Genomic DNA, 13763 nt, shown 5'->3' with positions numbered 1-13763 from the left:
CAAAAGCTTTTGTAGAAAGCGAATGTCTGTCTATCAGCGAATGCAGTTCCAAGGGGCAGTGAAAACCAGCTACAGCTTTCCGTGCTGGCAGCTTTCCTGTGGGCGCAATCGCTGGACGTTTCGAATTTGGCAACCGGGCTCTGCGAGAGAGAAATACAAAGTGTTGCCCCTTTACCAACGAAAGCTTTTGTAGAAAGCGAATGTCTGTCTATCAGCGAATGCAGTTCCAAGGGGCAGTGAAAACCAGCTACAGCTTTCCGTGCTGGCAGCTTTCCTGTGGGCGCAATCGCTGGACGTTTCGAATTTGGCAACCGGGCTCTGCGAGAGAAAATACACAGTCTTGCCCCTTTACCAACAAAAGCTTTTGTAGAAAGCGAATGTCTGTCTATCAGCGAATGCAGTTCCAAGGGGCAGTGAAAACCAGCTACAGCTTTCCGTGCTGGCAGCTTTCCTGTGGGCGCAATCGCTGGACGTTTCGAATTTGGCAACCGGGCTCTGCGAGAGAAAAATACACAGTCTTGCCCCTTTACCAACAAAAGCTTTTGTAGAAAGCGAATGTCTGTCTATCAGCGAATGCAGTTCCAAGGGGCAGTGAAAACCAGCTACAGCTTTCCGTGCTGGCAGCTTTCCTGTGGGCGCAATCGCTGGACGTTTCGAATTTGGCAACCGGGCTCTGCGAGAGAGAAATACACAGTGTTGCCCCTTTACCAACAAAAGCTTTTGAAGAAAGCGAATGTCTGTCTATCAGCGAATGCAGTTCCAAGGGGCAGTGAAAACCAGCTACAGCTTTCCATGCTGGCAGCTTTCCTGTGGGCGCAATCGCTGGACGTTTCGAATTTGGCAACCGGGCTCTGCGAGAGAGAAATACACAGACTTGCCCCTTTACCAACGAAAGCTTTTGTAGAAAGCGAATGTCTGTCTATCAGCGAATGCAGTTCCAAGGGGCAGTGAAAACCAGCTACAGCTTTCCGTGCTGGCAGCTTTCCTGTGGGCGCAATCGCTGGACGTTTCGAATTTGGCAACCGGGCTCTGCGAGAGAGAAATACACAGTGTTGCCCCTTTACCAACGAAAGCTTTTGTAGAAAGCGAATGTCTGTCTATCAGTGAATGCAGTTCCAAGGGGCAGTGAAAACCAGCTACAGCTTTCCGTGCTGGCAGCTTTCCTGTGGGCGCAATCGCTGGATGTTTCGAATTTGGCAACCGGGCTCTGCGAGAGAGAAATACACAGTGTTGCCCCTTACGAAGGCAAGGTTTTATAGAAAGCGAATGTCTATCTATCAGCGAATGCAGTTCCAAGGGGCAGTGAAAACCAGCTACAGCTTTCCGTGCTGGCAGCTTTCCTGTGGGCGCAATCGCTGGACGTTTCGAATTTGGCAACCGGGCTCTGCGAGAGAGAAATACACAGTGTTGCCCCTTACGAACGAAAGCTTTTGTAGAAAACGAATGTCTGTCTATCAGCGAATGCAGTTCCAAGAGACAGTGAAAACCAGCTACAGCTTTCCGTGCTGGCAGCTTTCCTGTGGGCGCAATCGCTGGACTTTTCGAATTTGGCAACCGGGCTCTCCGAGAGAGAAATACACAGACTTGCCCCTTTACCAACGAAAGCTTTTGTAGAAAGCGAATGTCTGTCTATCAGCGAATGCAGTTCCAAGGGGCAGTGAAAACCAGCTACAGCTTTCCGTGCTGGCAGCTTTCCTGTGGGCGCAATCGCTGGACGTTTCGAATTTGGCAACCGGGCTCTGCGAGAGAGAAATACACAGTGTTGCCCCTTTACCAACAAAAGCTTTTGTAGAAAGCGAATGTCTGTCTATCAGCGAATGCAGTTCCAAGGGGCAGTGAAAACCAGCTACAGCTTTCCGTGCTGGCAGCTTTCCTGTGGGCGCAATCGCTGGACGTTTCGAATTTGGCAACCGGGCTCTGCGAGAGAAAATACACAGTCTTGCCCCTTTACCAACAAAAGCTTTTGTAGAAAGCGAATGTCTGTCTATCAGCGAATGCAGTTCCAAGGGGCAGTGAAAACCAGCTACAGCTTTCCGTGCTGGCAGCTTTCCTGTGGGCGCAATCGCTGGACGTTTCGAATTTGGCAACCGGGCTCTGCGAGAGAGAAATACACAGTGTTGCCCCTTTACCAACAAAAGCTTTTGTAGAAAGCGAATGTCTGTCTATCAGCGAATGCAGTTCCAAGGGGCAGTGAAAACCAGCTACAGCTTTCCGTGCTGGCAGCTTTCCTGTGGGCGCAATCGCTGGACGTTTCGAATTTGGCAACCGGGCTCTGCGAGAGAGAAATACACAGTGTTGCCCCTTTACCAACGAAAGCTTTTGTAGAAAGCGAATGTCTGTCTATCAGCGAATGCAGTTCCAAGGGGCAGTGAAAACCAGCTACAGCTTTCCGTGCTGGCAGCTTTCCTGTGGGCGCAATCGCTGGACGTTTCGAATTTGGCAACCGGGCTCTGCGAGAGAGAAATACACAGTGTTGCCCCTTTACCAACGAAAGCTTTTGTAGAAAGCGAATGTCTGTCTATCAGTGAATGCAGTTCCAAGGGGCAGTGAAAACCAGCTACAGCTTTCCGTGCTGGCAGCTTTCCTGTGGGCGCAATCGCTGGACGTTTCGAATTTGGCAACCGGGCTCTGCGAGAGAGAAATACACAGTGTTGCCCTTTACGAAGGCAAGGTTTTACAGAAAGCGAATGTCTGTCTATCTGCGAATGCAGTTCCAAGGGGCAGTGAAAACCAGCTACAGCTTTCCGTGCTGGCAGCTTTCCTGTGGGCGCAATCGCTGGACGTTTCGATTTGGCAACCGGGCTCTGCGAGAGAGAAATACACAGTGTTGCCCCTTACGAAGGCAAGGTTTTACAGAAAGCGAATGTCTGTCTATCAGCGAATGCAGTTCCAAGGGGCAGTGAAAACCAGCTACAGCTTTCCGTGCTGGCAGCTTTCCTGTGGGCGCAATCGCTGGACGTTTCGAATTTGGCAACCGGGCTCTGCGAGAGAGAAATACACACTGTTGCCCCTTTACCAACAAAAGCTTTTGTAGAAAGCGAATGTCTGTCTATCAGCGAATGCAGTTCCAAGGGGCAGTGAAAACCAGCTACAGCTTTCCGTGCTGGCAGCTTTCCTGTGGGCGCAATCGCTGGACGTTTCGAATTTGGCAACCGGGCTCTGCGAGAGAGAAATACACAGTGTTGCCCCTTTACCAACAAAAGCTTTTGTAGAAAGCGAATGTCTGTCTATCAGCGAATGCAGTTCCAAGGGGCAGTGAAAACCAGCTACAGCTTTCCGTGCTGGCAGCTTTCCTGTGGGCGCAATCGCTGGACGTTTCGAATTTGGCAACCGGGCTCTGCGAGAGAGAAATACACAGTGTTGCCCCTTTACCAACGAAAGCTTTTGTAGAAAGCGAATGTCTGTCTATCAGCGAATGCAGTTCCAAGGGGCAGTGAAAACCAGCTACAGCTTTCCGTGCTGGCAGCTTTCCTGTGGGCGCAATCGCTGGACGTTTCGAATTTGGCAACCGGGCTCTGCGAGAGAGAAATACACAGTGTTGCCCCTTTACCAACGAAAGCTTTTGTAGAAAGCGAATGTCTGTCTATCAGTGAATGCAGTTCCAAGGGGCAGTGAAAACCAGCTACAGCTTTCCGTGCTGGCAGCTTTCCTGTGGGCGCAATCGCTGGACGTTTCGATTTGGCAACCGGGCTCTGCGAGAGAGAAATACACAGTGTTGCCCCTTACGAAGGCAAGGTTTTACAGAAAGCGAATGTCTGTCTATCAGCGAATGCAGTTCCAAGGGGCAGTGAAAACCAGCTACAGCTTTCCGTGCTGGCAGCTTTCCTGTGGGCACAATCGCTGGACGTTTCGAATTTGGCAACCGGGCTCTGCGAGAGAGAAATACACAGTGTTGCCCCTGTACCAACGAAAGCTTTTGTAGAAAGCGAATGTCTGTCTATCAGCGAATGCAGTTCCAAGGGGCAGTGAAAACCAGCTACAGCTTTCCGTGCTGGCAGCTTTCCTGTGGGCGCAATCGCTGGACGTTTCGAATTTGGCAACTGGGCTCTGCGAGAGAGAAATACACAGTGTTGCCCCTTTACCAACGAAAGCTTTTGTAGAAAGCGAATGTCTGTCTATCAGTGAATGCAGTTCCAAGGGGCAGTGAAAACCAGCTACAGCTTTCCGTGCTGGCAGCTTTCCTGTGGGCGCAATCGCTGGACGTTTCGAATTTGGCAACCGGGCTCTGCGAGAGAGAAATACACAGTGTTGCCCTTTACGAAGGCAAGGTTTTACAGAAAGCGAATGTCTGTCTATCTGCGAATGCAGTTCCAAGGGGCAGTGAAAACCAGCTACAGCTTTCCGTGCTGGCAGCTTTCCTGTGGGCGCAATCGCTGGACGTTTCGAATTTGGCAACCGGGCTCTGCGAGAGAGAAATACACAGTGTTGCCCCTTTACCAACAAAAGCTTTTGAAGAAAGCGAATGTCTGTCTATCAGCGAATGCAGTTCCAAGGGGCAGTGAAAACCAGCTACAGCTTTCCATGCTGGCAGCTTTCCTGTGGGCGCAATCGCTGGACGTTTCGAATTTGGCAACCGGGCTCTGCGAGAGAGAAATACACAGACTTGCCCCTTTACCAACGAAAGCTTTTGTAGAAAGCGAATGTCTGTCTATCAGCGAATGCAGTTCCAAGGGGCAGTGAAAACCAGCTACAGCTTTCCGTGCTGGCAGCTTTCCTGTGGGCGCAATCGCTGGACGTTTCGAATTTGGCAACCGGGCTCTGCGAGAGAGAAATACACAGTGTTGCCCCTTTACCAACGAAAGCTTTTGTAGAAAGCGAATGTCTGTCTATCAGTGAATGCAGTTCCAAGGGGCAGTGAAAACCAGCTACAGCTTTCCGTGCTGGCAGCTTTCCTGTGGGCGCAATCGCTGGATGTTTCGAATTTGGCAACCGGGCTCTGCGAGAGAGAAATACACAGTGTTGCCCCTTACGAAGGCAAGGTTTTATAGAAAGCGAATGTCTATCTATCAGCGAATGCAGTTCCAAGGGGCAGTGAAAACCAGCTACAGCTTTCCGTGCTGGCAGCTTTCCTGTGGGCGCAATCGCTGGACGTTTCGAATTTGGCAACCGGGCTCTGCGAGAGAGAAATACACAGTGTTGCCCCTTACGAACGAAAGCTTTTGTAGAAAACGAATGTCTGTCTATCAGCGAATGCAGTTCCAAGAGACAGTGAAAACCAGCTACAGCTTTCCGTGCTGGCAGCTTTCCTGTGGGCGCAATCGCTGGACTTTTCGAATTTGGCAACCGGGCTCTCCGAGAGAGAAATACACAGACTTGCCCCTTTACCAACGAAAGCTTTTGTAGAAAGCGAATGTCTGTCTATCAGCGAATGCAGTTCCAAGGGGCAGTGAAAACCAGCTACAGCTTTCCGTGCTGGCAGCTTTCCTGTGGGCGCAATCGCTGGACGTTTCGAATTTGGCAACCGGGCTCTGCGAGAGAGAAATACACAGTGTTGCCCCTTTACCAACAAAAGCTTTTGTAGAAAGCGAATGTCTGTCTATCAGCGAATGCAGTTCCAAGGGGCAGTGAAAACCAGCTACAGCTTTCCGTGCTGGCAGCTTTCCTGTGGGCGCAATCGCTGGACGTTTCGAATTTGGCAACCGGGCTCTGCGAGAGAAAATACACAGTGTTGCCCCTTTACCAACAAAAGCTTTTGTAGAAAGCGAATGTCTGTCTATCAGCGAATGCAGTTCCAAGGGGCAGTGAAAACCAGCTACAGCTTTCCGTGCTGGCAGCTTTCCTGTGGGCGCAATCGCTGGACGTTTCGAATTTGGCAACCGGGCTCTGCGAGAGAGAAATACACAGTGTTGCCCCTTTACCAACAAAAGCTTTTGTAGAAAGCGAATGTCTGTCTATCAGCGAATGCAGTTCCAAGGGGCAGTGAAAACCAGCTACAGCTTTCCGTGCTGGCAGCTTTCCTGTGGGCGCAATCGCTGGACGTTTCGAATTTGGCAACCGGGCTCTGCGAGAGAGAAATACACAGTGTTGCCCTTTACGAAGGCAAGGTTTTACAGAAAGCGAATGTCTGTCTATCTGCGAATGCAGTTCCAAGGGGCAGTGAAAACCAGCTACAGCTTTCCGTGCTGGCAGCTTTCCTGTGGGCGCAATCGCTGGACGTTTCGATTTGGCAACCGGGCTCTGCGAGAGAGAAATACACAGTGTTGCCCCTTACGAAGGCAAGGTTTTACAGAAAGCGAATGTCTGTCTATCAGCGAATGCAGTTCCAAGGGGCAGTGAAAACCAGCTACAGCTTTCCGTGCTGGCAGCTTTCCTGTGGGCGCAATCGCTGGACGTTTCGAATTTGGCAACCGGGCTCTGCGAGAGAGAAATACACACTGTTGCCCCTTTACCAACAAAAGCTTTTGTAGAAAGCGAATGTCTGTCTATCAGCGAATGCAGTTCCAAGGGGCAGTGAAAACCAGCTACAGCTTTCCGTGCTGGCAGCTTTCCTGTGGGCGCAATCGCTGGACGTTTCGAATTTGGCAACCGGGCTCTGCGAGAGAGAAATACACAGTGTTGCCCCTTTACCAACAAAAGCTTTTGTAGAAAGCGAATGTCTGTCTATCAGCGAATGCAGTTCCAAGGGGCAGTGAAAACCAGCTACAGCTTTCCGTGCTGGCAGCTTTCCTGTGGGCGCAATCGCTGGACGTTTCGAATTTGGCAACCGGGCTCTGCGAGAGAGAAATACACAGTGTTGCCCCTTTACCAACGAAAGCTTTTGTAGAAAGCGAATGTCTGTCTATCAGCGAATGCAGTTCCAAGGGGCAGTGAAAACCAGCTACAGCTTTCCGTGCTGGCAGCTTTCCTGTGGGCGCAATCGCTGGACGTTTCGAATTTGGCAACCGGGCTCTGCGAGAGAGAAATACACAGTGTTGCCCTTTACGAAGGCAAGGTTTTACAGAAAGCGAATGTCTGTCTATCTGCGAATGCAGTTCCAAGGGGCAGTGAAAACCAGCTACAGCTTTCCGTGCTGGCAGCTTTCCTGTGGGCGCAATCGCTGGACGTTTCGATTTGGCAACCGGGCTCTGCGAGAGAGAAATACACAGTGTTGCCCCTTACGAAGGCAAGGTTTTACAGAAAGCGAATGTCTGTCTATCAGCGAATGCAGTTCCAAGGGGCAGTGAAAACCAGCTACAGCTTTCCGTGCTGGCAGCTTTCCTGTGGGCGCAATCGCTGGACGTTTCGAATTTGGCAACCGGGCTCTGCGAGAGAGAAATACACACTGTTGCCCCTTTACCAACAAAAGCTTTTGTAGAAAGCGAATGTCTGTTTATCAGCGAATGAAGTTCCAAGGGGCAGTGAAAACCAGCTACAGCTTTCCGTGCTGGCAGCTTTCCTGTGGGCGCAATCGCTGGACGTTTCGAATTTGGCAACCGGGCTCTGCGAGAGAGAAATACACAGTGTTGCCCGTTTACGAACGAAAGCTTTTGTAGAAAACGAATGTCTGTCTATCAGCGAATGCAGTTCCAAGGGGCAGTGAAAACCAGCTATAGCTTTCCTTGCTGGCAGCTTTCCTGTGGGCGCAATCGCTGGACGTTTCGAATTTGGCAACCGGGCTCTGCGAGAGAGAAATACACAGTGTTGCCCCTGTGGCAACGAAAGCGTTTGTAGAAAGCGAATGTCTGTCTATCAGCGAATGCAGTTCCAAGGGGCAGTGAAAACCAGCTACAGCTTTCCGTGCTGGCAGCTTTCCTGTGGGCGCAATCGCTGGACGTTTCGAATTTGGCAACCGGGCTCTGCGAGAGAGAAATACACAGTGTTGCCCCTTTACCAACGAAAGCTTTTGTAGAAAGCGAATGTCTGTCTATCAGCGAATGCAGTTCCAAGGGGCAGTGAAAACCAGCTACAGCTTTCCGTGCTGGCAGCTTTCCTGTGGGCGCAATCGCTGGACGTTTCGAATTTGGCAACCGGGCTCTGCGAGAGAGAAATACACAGTGTTGCCCCTTTACCAATGAAAGCGTTTGTAGAAAGCGAATGTCTGTCTATCAGCGAATGCAGTTCCAAGGGGCAGTGAAAACCAGCTACAGCTTTCCGTGCTGGCAGCTTTCCTGTGGGCGCAATCGCTGGACGTTTCGAATTTGGCAACCGGGCTCTGCGAGAGAGAAATACACAGTGTTGCCCCTTACGAAGGCAAGGTTTTACAGAAAGCGAATGTCTGTCTATCTGCGAATGCAGTTCCAAGGGGCAGTGAAAACCAGCTACAGCTTTCCGTGCTGGCAGCTTTCCTGTGGGCGCAATCGCTGGACGTTTCGATTTGGCAACCGGGCTCTGCGAGAGAGAAATACACAGTGTTGCCCCTTACGAAGGCAAGGTTTTACAGAAAGCGAATGTCTGTCTATCTGCGAATGCAGTTCCAAGGGGCAGTGAAAACCAGCTACAGCTTTCCGTGCTGGCAGCTTTCCTGTGGGCGCAATCGCTGGACGTTTCGAATTTGGCAACCGGGCTCTGCGAGAGGGAAATACAGAGTGTTGCCCCTGTAGCAACGAAAGCGTTTGTAGAAAGCAAATGTCTGTCTATCAGCGAATGCAGTTCCAAGGGGCAGTGAAAACCAGCTACAGCTTTCCGTGCTGGCAGCTTTCCTGTGGGCGCAATCGCTGGACGTTTCGAATTTGGCAACCGGGCTCTGCGAGAGAGAAATACACAGTGTTGCCCCTTTACCAACAAAAGCTTTTGTAGAAAGCGAATGTCTGTCTATCAGCGAATGCAGTTCCAAGGGGCAGTGAAAACCAGCTACAGCTTTCCGTGCTGGCAGCTTTCCTGTGGGCGCAATCGCTGGACGTTTCGAATTTGGCAACCGGGCTCTGCGAGAGAGAAATACATAGTCTTGCCCCTTTACCAACAAAAGCTTTTGTAGAAAGCGAATGTCTGTCTATCAGCGAATGCAGTTCCAAGGGGCAGTGAAAACCAGCTACAGCTTTCCGTGCTGGCAGCTTTCCTGTGGGCGCAATCGCTGGACGTTTCGAATTTGGCAACCGGGCTCTGCGAGAGAGAAATACAAAGTGTTGCCCCTTTACCAACGAAAGCTTTTGTAGAAAGCGAATGTCTGTCTATCAGCGAATGCAGTTCCAAGGGGCAGTGAAAACCAGCTACAGCTTTCCGTGCTGGCAGCTTTCCTGTGGGCGCAATCGCTGGACGTTTCGAATTTGGCAACCGGGCTCTGCGAGAGAGAAATACACAGTGTTGCCCCTTTACCAACAAAAGCTTTTGTAGAAAGCGAATGTCTGTCTATCAGCGAATGCAGTTCCAAGGGGCAGTGAAAACCAGCTACAGCTTTCCGTGCTGGCAGCTTTCCTGTGGGCGCAATCGCTGGACGTTTCGAATTTGGCAACCGGGCTCTGCGAGAGAGAAATACACAGTGTTGCCCCTTTACCAACAAAAGCTTTTGTAGAAAGCGAATGTCTGTCTATCAGCGAATGCAGTTCCAAGGGGCAGTGAAAACCAGCTACAGCTTTCCGTGCTGGCAGCTTTCCTGTGGGCGCAATCGCTGGACGTTTCGAATTTGGCAACCGGGCTCTGCGAGAGAAAATACACAGTCTTGCCCCTTTACCAACAAAAGCTTTTGTAGAAAGCGAATGTCTGTCTATCAGCGAATGCAGTTCCAAGGGGCAGTGAAAACCAGCTACAGCTTTCCGTGCTGGCAGCTTTCCTGTGGGCGCAATCGCTGGACGTTTCGAATTTGGCAACCGGGCTCTGCGAGAGAGAAATACACAGTGTTGCCCCTTTACCAACAAAAGCTTTTGTAGAAAGCGAATGTCTGTCTATCAGCGAATGCAGTTCCAAGGGGCAGTGAAAACCAGCTACAGCTTTCCGTGCTGGCAGCTTTCCTGTGGGCGCAATCGCTGGACGTTTCGAATTTGGCAACCGGGCTCTGCGAGAGAGAAATACACAGTGTTGCCCCTTTACCAACGAAAGCTTTTGTAGAAAGCGAATGTCTGTCTATCAGCGAATGCAGTTCCAAGGGGCAGTGAAAACCAGCTACAGCTTTCCGTGCTGGCAGCTTTCCTGTGGGCGCAATCGCTGGACGTTTCGAATTTGGCAACCGGGCTCTGCGAGAGAGAAATACAAAGTGTTGCCCCTTTACCAACGAAAGCTTTTGTAGAAAGCGAATGTCTGTCTATCAGTGAATGCAGTTCCAAGGGGCAGTGAAAACCAGCTACAGCTTTCCGTGCTGGCAGCTTTCCTGTGGGCGCAATCGCTGGACGTTTCGATTTGGCAACCGGGCTCTGCGAGAGAGAAATACACAGTGTTGCCCCTTACGAAGGCAAGGTTTTACAGAAAGCGAATGTCTGTCTATCAGCGAATGCAGTTCCAAGGGGCAGTGAAAACCAGCTACAGCTTTCCGTGCTGGCAGCTTTCCTGTGGGCGCAATCGCTGGACGTTTCGAATTTGGCAACCGGGCTCTGCGAGAGAGAAATACACACTGTTGCCCCTTTACCAACAAAAGCTTTTGTAGAAAGCGAATGTCTGTTTATCAGCGAATGAAGTTCCAAGGGGCAGTGAAAACCAGCTACAGCTTTCCGTGCTGGCAGCTTTCCTGTGGGCGCAATCGCTGGACGTTTCGAATTTGGCAACCGGGCTCTGCGAGAGAGAAATACACAGTGTTGCCCGTTTACGAACGAAAGCTTTTGTAGAAAACGAATGTCTGTCTATCAGCGAATGCAGTTCCAAGGGGCAGTGAAAACCAGCTATAGCTTTCCGTGCTGGCAGCTTTCCTGTGGGCGCAATCGCTGGACGTTTCGAATTTGGCAACCGGGCTCTGCGAGAGAGAAATACACAGTGTTGCCCCTGTAGCAACAAAAGCTTTTGTAGAAAGCGAATGTCTGTCTATCAGCGAATGCAGTTCCAAGGGGCAGTGAAAACCAGCTACAGCTTTCCGTGCTGGCAGCTTTCCTGTGGGCGCAATCGCTGGACGTTTCGAATTTGGCAACCGGGCTCTGCGAGACAGAAATACACAGTGTTGCCCCTTTACCAACGAAAGCTTTTGTAGAAAGCGAATGTCTGTCTATCAGCGAATGCAGTTCCAAGGGGCAGTGAAAACCAGCTACAGCTTTCCGTGCTGGCAGCTTTCCTGTGGGCGCAATCGCTGGACGTTTCGATTTGGCAACCGGGCTCTGCGAGAGAGAAATACACAGTGTTGCCCCTTACGAAGGCAAGGTTTTATAGAAAGCGAATGTCTATCTATCAGCGAATGCAGTTCCAAGGGGCAGTGAAAACCAGCTACAGCTTTCCGTGCTGGCAGCTTTCCTGTGGGCGCAATCGCTGGACGTTTCGAATTTGGCAACCGGGCTCTGCGAGAGAGAAATACACAGTGTTGCCCCTTACGAACGAAAGCTTTTGTAGAAAACGAATGTCTGTCTATCAGCGAATGCAGTTCCAAGAGACAGTGAAAACCAGCTACAGCTTTCCGTGCTGGCAGCTTTCCTGTGGGCGCAATCGCTGGACTTTTCGAATTTGGCAACCGGGCTCTGCGAGAGAGAAATACACAGACTTGCCCCTTTACCAACGAAAGCTTTTGTAGAAAGCGAATGTCTGTCTATCAGCGAATGCAGTTCCAAGGGGCAGTGAAAACCAGCTACAGCTTTCCGTGCTGGCAGCTTTCCTGTGGGCGCAATCGCTGGACGTTTCGAATTTGGCAACCGGGCTCTGCGAGAGAGAAATACACAGTGTTGCCCCTTTACCAACAAAAGCTTTTGTAGAAAGCGAATGTCTGTCTATCAGCGAATGCAGTTCCAAGGGGCAGTGAAAACCAGCTACAGCTTTCCGTGCTGGCAGCTTTCCTGTGGGCGCAATCGCTGGACGTTTCGAATTTGGCAACCGGGCTCTGCGAGAGAGAAATACACAGTGTTGCCCCTTTACCAACAAAAGCTTTTGTAGAAAGCGAATGTCTGTCTATCAGCGAATGCAGTTCCAAGGGGCAGTGAAAACCAGCTACAGCTTTCCGTGCTGGCAGCTTTCCTGTGGGCGCAATCGCTGGACGTTTCGAATTTGGCAACCGGGCTCTGCGAGAGAGAAATACAAAGTGTTGCCCCTTTACCAACGAAAGCTTTTGTAGAAAGCGAATGTCTGTCTATCAGCGAATGCAGTTCCAAGGGGCAGTGAAAACCAGCTACAGCTTTCCGTGCTGGCAGCTTTCCTGTGGGCGCAATCGCTGGACGTTTCGAATTTGGCAACCGGGCTCTGCGAGAGAAAATACACAGTCTTGCCCCTTTACCAACAAAAGCTTTTGTAGAAAGCGAATGTCTGTCTATCAGCGAATGCAGTTCCAAGGGGCAGTGAAAACCAGCTACAGCTTTCCGTGCTGGCAGCTTTCCTGTGGGCGCAATCGCTGGACGTTTCGAATTTGGCAACCGGGCTCTGCGAGAGAAAAATACACAGTCTTGCCCCTTTACCAACAAAAGCTTTTGTAGAAAGCGAATGTCTGTCTATCAGCGAATGCAGTTCCAAGGGGCAGTGAAAACCAGCTACAGCTTTCCGTGCTGGCAGCTTTCCTGTGGGCGCAATCGCTGGACGTTTCGAATTTGGCAACCGGGCTCTGCGAGAGAGAAATACACAGTGTTGCCCCTTTACCAACAAAAGCTTTTGAAGAAAGCGAATGTCTGTCTATCAGCGAATGCAGTTCCAAGGGGCAGTGAAAACCAGCTACAGCTTTCCATGCTGGCAGCTTTCCTGTGGGCGCAATCGCTGGACGTTTCGAATTTGGCAACCGGGCTCTGCGAGAGAGAAATACACAGACTTGCCCCTTTACCAACGAAAGCTTTTGTAGAAAGCGAATGTCTGTCTATCAGCGAATGCAGTTCCAAGGGGCAGTGAAAACCAGCTACAGCTTTCCGTGCTGGCAGCTTTCCTGTGGGCGCAATCGCTGGACGTTTCGAATTTGGCAACCGGGCTCTGCGAGAGAGAAATACACAGTGTTGCCCCTTTACCAACGAAAGCTTTTGTAGAAAGCGAATGTCTGTCTATCAGTGAATGCAGTTCCAAGGGGCAGTGAAAACCAGCTACAGCTTTCCGTGCTGGCAGCTTTCCTGTGGGCGCAATCGCTGGATGTTTCGAATTTGGCAACCGGGCTCTGCGAGAGAGAAATACACAGTGTTGCCCCTTACGAAGGCAAGGTTTTATAGAAAGCGAATGTCTATCTATCAGCGAATGCAGTTCCAAGGGGCAGTGAAAACCAGCTACAGCTTTCCGTGCTGGCAGCTTTCCTGTGGGCGCAATCGCTGGACGTTTCGAATTTGGCAACCGGGCTCTGCGAGAGAGAAATACACAGTGTTGCCCCTTACGAACGAAAGCTTTTGTAGAAAACGAATGTCTGTCTATCAGCGAATGCAGTTCCAAGAGACAGTGAAAACCAGCTACAGCTTTCCGTGCTGGCAGCTTTCCTGTGGGCGCAATCGCTGGACTTTTCGAATTTGGCAACCGGGCTCTCCGAGAGAGAAATACACAGACTTGCCCCTTTACCAACGAAAGCTTTTGTAGAAAGCGAATGTCTGTCTATCAGCGAATGCAGTTCCAAGGGGCAGTGAAAACCAGCTACAGCTTTCCGTGCTGGCAGCTTTCCTGTGGGCGCAATCGCTGGACGTTTCGAATTTGGCAACCGGGCTCTGCGAGAGAGAAATACACAGTGTTGCCCCTTTACCAACAAAAGCTTTTGTAGAAAGCGAATGTCTGTCTATCAGCGAATGCAGTTCCAAGGGGCAGTGAAAACCAGCTACAGCTTTCCGTGCTGG

Source organism: Mycteria americana, chromosome 8 (assembly GCF_035582795.1).
Source record: "Mycteria americana isolate JAX WOST 10 ecotype Jacksonville Zoo and Gardens chromosome 8, USCA_MyAme_1.0, whole genome shotgun sequence".
Taxonomy (NCBI): Eukaryota; Metazoa; Chordata; class Aves; order Ciconiiformes; family Ciconiidae; genus Mycteria; species Mycteria americana.
The sequence above is the reverse complement of the archived record's forward strand: the minus strand, read 5'-3'. Positions refer to the sequence as shown.